Below are 8,348 nucleotides of genomic sequence, written 5' to 3' on the forward strand. Positions count from 1 at the left end.
CAGTTGGACACATACACATACATGCACACACACACACATGCATTTCTACGAGTGAGATGCCAGACCCTATAATGAATTAATAGTTACCCTTAAGCATCAATGTTACAAGGTAGTGTTCCAAAATTGGATTTAACCTTCAATGTCTGCAGCTGCAGTGCATTCTGCTCGCATTCACATTTCTTTCCATTCTTGGCCTTCTTCAAAGTACACTGGTACAGCACTTGGTTGGTTTTTTTTTAATTTAATTTAATTGTAAGAGTGATGTACAGAGGGGTTACAATTACACAAGTAAGGCTAAGAGTACATTTCTTGTCAAACATTGTTACCTCCTCTGTCACTTTCCCTCCCCGACCAAGTTGTAAAGTACATTTCCACCATTGTGTCTTGTGAGTATTGCTGTTGCATTGGTTCTTTGTCCTTTGTCTCACCATTTTGTTAGCCCCTTTCCATTCCCCAAATCACATAAATACATACACAAGACATGGGGTACCAAAATGAAGAACAGTGACAATAGGGAATAAACTACAAGAGGGAAAATGAAAGAAAAAAGAATTTCACACAGAACATAAAAATTAAAAACAAACAAAAACCCTCATTTCCATGGAGTTCATTTCAATTAGCATCATCTTATATGGTCATATGTATGTTTGGTCATATGTACATTGAGCTACTGCGATCCTCTGCTAGGACTATCATAGACATATGCTAATTATTACAAATAAGGGAAAGCATGGAGCCTATATTTCTTTAGTCCTGGATTACTTCATTTGATATGATTTTTCCCAATCTTTCCATTTCCTTATGAATGAGGTGATGGCATTCTTCCTGATGGAAGCATAGAATTCTATTGTGTATATATGCCACATTTTCTTCATCCATTCATCTACTGAAGGGCATCTGGTTTGGTTGCTACAAAGAACATAGTTGTGCTGGTAGCTTTAATGTGGCTTTGTTTGCAAATGTTTGGGTAAATGCCCTGGAGTGGGATTACTGGATCATTAGGAGATCTATGTGGTTTCTTTTAAGGAACCTCCATAATGCTTTCCAAAGTGGTTGAACAAGTTTACATTTCCACCAACAGTGCAGTAGGGTTCCCTTTGGCCACATCCCCTCCAGCATCTGTTGTTATTAGACTTCTTGATTATAGACATTCTCACTGGGTGAGGTGGAATCTCAATGTTGTTTTGATTTGCATTTCTTTTATGGCCAGAGATGTTGAACATTTCTTCATGTGTCTATTGGCCATTCTTATTTCCTCTCCAGAGAAATCTCCTTTTTATTCTTTAGCCCATTTTTAATGGGGTGGTTGTTTCTTTTTTAAAAAATTATTTTTATTGAAGTTGTGATTACAAAAATTTCACAGTACTGTGGAATTTTGATACATAGTTATAGTCACAAACACATTTTAACCTTCACAAGGCAACTTGCCTTTATCATGGTGTATAAAGTTTGTGAATTTTATAAGCTTTGGCAATACAACTATGTCTTCCAAATCGGGTGATATGTACATTTCTTTACTTTTTCTTATTGTCAGCTGTTCCCTCTTTCCCTCTCATTCCCTCCCTCCCATCACTGCCCTTGAGTTGCTTAGCTCATTTTCATCAATGTCCAGTGCAGCTGATGGGCCCCTCTGTTGTATATTTTCCCCTAATTCTATGTCCTCCTCTTAGCTTCCCTCAGATGTGCACATGTATATACCATATATGAGGTCAAGAACATGAAGTCATTTAGAAATGATATGACAAATTCAGTAGTGGTCCTTTGATTCTTGTGTCGTGTTTACATTGTCATATCTCCTTTCATTTTGGATTAACATACACATATCAGGGAGATCATGTGTCGTTTGTCTCTCTGATCTTGGTTTACCTCGCTTAACATGATTTGTTCTAGTTCCATCCATTTCCCTGTGAATATCATTATTTTGTCCTTTCTAATGGCTGCATAATATTCCATTGTATACAGATACCACAATTCCTGGATCCATTCATCTGTAGTGGAGCATCTTGGTTGTTTTCATATCTTGGCTATTGTGAATAGCGCAGCAATAAACATGGAGGTGCATGTGTCCTTGTATCCTGGTTCCTGTTGCTCAGGGTAGATGCGTTGGGAGTGGTATGACTGGGTCATAGGGGAGGTCTATATTTAGCTTTCTGAGGTGGCTCCAGACTGCTTTGCAGAATGGTTGTATTAGTATACATTCCCATCAGCAATGAAGTAGGGTTTCTCTTCCTCTGCATCCCCACCAGTATTTGTTGTTGGCTGAATTTAGGATATAGGCCATTCTGACAGAGGTAAGGTGGTATCTCAGGATTGTTTCTATTTACATTTCCTTTATGGACAGGGATGGTGAACATTTCCTCATGTGTTTCTTTGCCACTTTTTATTGTCAGTTGTGGGGCCTGAACTCTGGGCCTGGGCACTGTCCCTTAGCTCTGCAGCTCAAGTCTAGCACTCTACCACAACTCCACTTCCAGGTTTTTCTGCTTATGTGGTTCTGAGGAATCAAATCCAGGAGCTCATGCATCCAAGGCAAGCACTCTACCACTGAGCTACTTCCCAGCCCTTCTTTGACATTTTTATCTCTCCTTCTGAGAAGTGTCTCTTTAGTTCTCTTGCCCATTTAATGATTGGTTTGTTGGATTTGAGATGGATTGGTTTATTGAATTCCTTTTTTATTTTGGATATTAGGGCTTTGTCTGATATAGTGCTAATAAATATCTTTTCCCAATTTGTTGGCTGTCTTTCTAGTTTGGTAGCTATATCTTTAGCTGTGCAGAAAATTTTTATTTTAAGGGATTCCCATTTGTTGAGTCTTTCTCCAATTTATTGTGACCCTGGGACTTTGTTCAGGAAGTTCCTTCCTGTGCCTATAAGTTCATGCGTCTCTCTTACTCAGATTTGATGTTTAGGTCTTTAATCCATTTTGAGTTGGTGTTAGTACACAGTGACAGGCTAGGATCCATTTTCAGTTTTCTGCATGTGACCACCCAGTTTTCCCAGAACCAATAGTTGAAGAGGCTATGTTCCTATCACTGTGTGTCTTTGGGTCCTTTGTCAATTATCAGCTGACTATAGGTATGTGATTTTATTTCGGGATATTCTAATCTATTTCATTGGTCTTCAGGTCCATTTTGTGCCAATAGCAAGCAACTTTTGTTATTATGGCTTTATAGTACAGTTTGAAATCTGGCATCGAGGTCCCTCCCATGTTGTCTCTTTTGCCTAGAATTGTTTTGGTTATTCTAGGTCGTTTGTTGTTTCATATGAATTTTTGGATTGTTTTTTTTTTTTTCTATTTTCGGTAAAGAACATCATTAGGATTTTGATGGGAACTGCATTGAATTTGTATATCAACTTTGGCAGTATGGCCATTTTCACAATATTGATTCTGCCTCTCCAAGAACAAGGAAGGTTTTTCCATTTCCTGGTGCTCTCTTTGATTTCTTTCTTTAGGCTTTTATACTTTTCACTAAATAGGTACTTTACATCTTTGGTTAGATTAATTCCTAAATATTTTATTTTATGTGATTATTGTGAATGGAGTTGTTTCCCTGATTTCCCTTTCTGCTTGTACATTGTTGGTGTACAGAAAGGCAACTGATTTTTTGGGTTAATTTTGTATCCTGCTACTTTGCTGAAATGGTTCATAAGTTCTAGGAGTTTGGGAGTGGAGTTTTTGGTGTTGCTACGGTATAATATCATATCATCTGCAGAAAGGGATAACTTAACTTTTTCCATCCCTATGGAGATCCCTTTAATGTTCTTTTCTTGCCTTATTGCTCTGGCTAAGGATTTCAGAACTATATTGAAGAGGAGTGGTGAGAGTGGGCATCCTTGCCTTGTTCCTGATTTTTGGAGAATTGGTTGTGTTTTCCCCATTGAGTATAATATTGGCCATTGTTCTGTTGTATATGGCTTTTATTGTTTTAAGGAATGTTCCTTCTGTTCCTATTTTCTCCATAGCGTTTAGCATGAATGAATATTGTATCTTATCCAAGGCCTTTTCTGCATCAATGGAGATAATCATGTAGTTCTTACCTTGTATATGTTGATGTAATGGATTACATTTATTGATTTATATATGTTAATCTATCCCTGCATCTCTAGGATGAAGCCTAATTGATCGTAGTGTTTCATTTTTTGATATGTTGATGGATTCTGTTTGCTAATATTTTATTGAGGACCTTTGAATCTGTGTTCATCAAACAAATTGGTCTGTAGTTCTATTTTTGCTGTATCTTTGCCTGGTTTGGGGATAATTGTGATATTGGCTTCCTAGAATGAGTTTGGGTTGTCTCCCTCTACTTCTATATCATGGAAGAGCTTGAGGAGTATGGGTATTAGTTCCTTTCTGAAGGTCTTATAAAATTCCATAGTGAATCAATCTGTACCTGGGCTTTTCCTTATTTGAAGACTTCTGATTGCTTCCTCTTTCTCATTGTAAGATCTTGGCTTATTTGATTGATATCTTCTTGGTTCAGTTTGGGCAATTTGTATTACTCTAAAACTTCATCCATTTCTGCTAGGTTTCCTTACCTTAGAGAGTATAGATTCTGGAAATAGTTCTTTCTGAGTGTTTGGATGTCTTGGATATTTGTTGTAATTTTTCCTGTGGCATCCCTGATCTTATTGATTTGGGTCTCCTCTCTTTTTTCCTTAAGCTTGACAGAGGTCCATCAATTTTATTAATGTCTTGAAAAAAGTTTCTTGTTAATTTTATTTATAGTTTTCTTAATCTCTACCTCATTAATATCAGCTCTTATTTTGGTTAACTTGTTCCATGTATTATTTTTAGGTTGAATTTTTTCTTGCTTTTCTAGCAGTTTTAGTTGCATCATGAGATTACTTACTTGGTCTTTCTCTATTTCTTTCTTTCTTTTATTTTGGGGGGGGGGTTTGATCGTGGTGCCTGAACTCTGGGCTTGGGCGCTGTCCCTCAGCCCTTCAGATCAAGGTTAGCGCTCTATCACTTGAGCCCCGGCGCCATTTCTGGCTTTTCCCCTTTTGCTTATGTGATGCTGAGGAATCGAACCCAGGGCCTCATGCAAGGCAAGTGCTCTACCACTGAGCCATCTTCCCAACCCCTGTCTCTATTTTCTTGATGTGTGCACTGACAGTGATAAAATTGCCCCTCAGGACCGCTTTTGTAGTGACCCATATATTTCTTTAAATTCATTAACTTGTAGGAACTTTAAAATTTCTTATTTAATTTCTTCTGTGACACAGGTGTTTCTCAGAAGTGTGTTGTCCAATTTCCATGTATTTAGTAATTTCTATGGTATGCCTTGTTACTGAGAACTAGCTTGATTCCACTGTGGTCGAATAGAATACAAGGAATTAGTCGATCTTCTTGTATTTGCTTATATTCTTTGTACAAACTATGATGCTACTTTGGAGAAAGTTCCATGGGCTGCTGAAAAGAATGTGTACTGGGTTGTTGTTGGGTTGAAAACTAGATATTGTATCATTGAATTCAGTGGTTTCTTTACTAATCCTCTGGTTGGTAGACCTGTCCTTTGGTAAGAGCGGAGTATTAGGATCTATTTTGAGAATATTTACTTAACATATGGATGCACCAATGTTTGGAGAGTTTAAACTGATAATGGTGATATCCTCTTCTTGGATTGTTCTCTGTATTAATATAAAGTGTCCTTCTTTGTCTTTTTGTGTTGATTTTAATGAAAAGTTTATTTTGTCAGATATCAGGATGTCAAGTCCTACCTTCTTGCAGGGAGCATTTGCATGGTGCATCTTCCTCTATCCCTTCACTTGGAGTTTGTTTTTATCTTTGGCTGTGAGATGCGTTTTTTTTTTGAGGATTTGTTTGGGGGGGCTAAATTTTTTTTGAAGTATTTTTTGCCAACCCTATGGCTGGAACTTTAGGCCTGGACACTGTCCTTGAGATTCATTTGCTCAAGGCTAGAACTCTACTACTTGAGCCACATCACTGCTTCAGCCTTTTTCTGTGTATGTGGTACTGAGAAATTGAACTCAAGGCTTCAGACATGCTAGGCAAGCACTCTACCACTAGGCCAAAATTCCCAGCCCCTGAGCTTTAGGTATATTTTTGATATGTAGCCCTTGTCTGTTGTATAGCTAGTGAAGATCTTCTCCCAATCTATGGGCTTTTTATTTATCTTGCTAGATATGTCCTTTGCCATGCAGAAGCTTTACAGTTAAATGTAGTCCCATCAATCCAGTCTTTCTCTGATTTGTTGTGTTTCTGGATCTTTATGAAGTTTCTACCTGTGCCAATGATCCCTGGTATATCCCCTATCCCGTCCTGCAATATTTTCAGGGTATCTGGTCTTTCATTGAGGTCTTTGGTCTATTTGGAGTTGATTCTGGTACAGAGTGATACATAAGGATCTAACTTCAGTTTTCTGAACATGTAGCCAATTCTGCCAGCACCATTTTTTAAAGAGGCTGTCTTTCTTCCATCTTAGAATTTTGACTCCCTTATCAAGGAGAGATCTGCGGGATCATTTCTGGGTTTGAATTCTATTCCATTATTCCTCAGGTCAGCACTTGGTTTTAACTTACAGTTTTCTGATCCTAATTAAGTGAAGAATCATTTCATACTTTATTGACTGTTTGTACATTTTTAGTAAAGTATCTATTCTGATAGACACTAGTCTCTAACCGAGGTTGTTTTTGTTTTTGTTGTTGTAGGTCTTGGGCCATGATCTCTGGGCCTGGGTGCTGGCTCTCAACTCTTCAGCTCAAGGCAAGCACTCTACCAATTGAGCCACAGGGCCACCTCCAGTTTTCTGGTGGTTTATTGGAGATAAGAGTCTCATGGACTTTCCTGCCTGGGCTGGCTTTGAACTGCAACCCTCAGATCTCAGCCTCCTGAGTAGTTAGGATTACCGGTGTGAACCATGGGCACCTAGCTAACCCAAGTTTTTATTTACTCATTTTTTACTTATTTAATTTTTGAAAGTATTTCCTATATTTTGGGTACTATTACATTCCTAATAAAATGTCTATAAGTATTTCTTCAACATGAGTTTGTCTCTTCAAAGTATCATGTATGTGAGAAAAGTGTTCTTCCATTAAACAATATCCCCAGCTGTGTTTGTCCTTTTTACTTACTTCATTTGATTAACAACCACTTAATATTAATGTCACCTACTTAATCTCTATTTGTGTTAATCCTCCCCTTTATTGTCCTTGGCTAGACCTATTTTCTCCTTCTAGCCATGGAAAGGCAATGCTGAACAAAATTGCTTTTATTCAGAAAGTTTACTTAATTTCTTTGCATTAACATGGAGAAAGCACTTTGAGGGTACTGAGACACTTGGGACTGCACATGCTCAGATGAATTCAGGGATAACATTTCTGAGTTGGATCTTTTTCAGAGCTAGGGATTCTATACTGTCATTTGCCTGATGAGGCTTATTCTCAATCTGTATTATGGGAAAGTCAGGACATTTGGTCCATATAGATTGTATAATCTTTCTCTTGAGGAAGAGCGGTACAGAAAAGGAGGGTGGCTTATTAAGAAAGTATCATTCACCAGGCCCTTGTGGCTTATACCTGTAATTCTAGCTCTCAGGAGGCACAGATCTGAGGATTGAGGTTTGAAGCCAGCCTAGGATAGAAAAATTGGAGAGATTCTTATCTCCAGTTAACTAATAAAAAGCAAGAAATAGAGGTGTGGCTCAAATGGTAGACCATCAGTTTGAGTAAAAACACTAACAAGAGTAAAAGCACCAATTCCAGCATGCAGCTTTGAGTGAAAACACTAAGCAAGAGTTCAAACACCAGTTCCAGCACATGCGTGTGCATGTGCATGTACACATGCACACACACAGTAGAAGAAGAAGAAGAAGAAGAAGAAGAAGAAGAAGAAGAAGAAGAAGAAGAAGAAGAAGAAGAAGGAGGAGGAGGAGGAGGAGGAGGAGGAGGAGGAGGAGGAGGAGGAGGAGGAGGAGGAGGAGGAGGAGGAGGAGGAGGAGGAGGAGGAGGAGGAGGAGGAGGAGAATAGGCTGGAGGAGGAGGGGCTGGAGGAGACGGAGGAGAAAAAGAAGAACAATAACAACAGTAAGGAAAGGGGAAGGCAAGAAAGAGGAGAAGAAAGAAGAAGAAGGTGGAGGAGGGAGAAGGGGAGGAGGGAGAGGTGGAGGAGGAGGAAAAGGAGGAAGAGGAGGAGGAGGGGGATGATAAATAATTCATTTACCTTTTACCCTTTTGCCAGCATTGGTAAAGGTGAGATATTTGCAGAAATCTCACCCCCAAAAGACAAGTACTTCCAGGGAGGAGTGCATATCTACTTGTGTCATAGAGAAAGACAGCTTTGAGTTGAAAAATTAGGAAATTTGGTGAAGAACTACAAGATAATCTGG

This window comes from Dipodomys spectabilis, unplaced genomic scaffold (assembly GCF_019054845.1).
Source record: "Dipodomys spectabilis isolate Male_0828 unplaced genomic scaffold, ASM1905484v1 ptg000402l, whole genome shotgun sequence".
Classification (NCBI taxonomy): Eukaryota; Metazoa; Chordata; class Mammalia; order Rodentia; family Heteromyidae; genus Dipodomys; species Dipodomys spectabilis.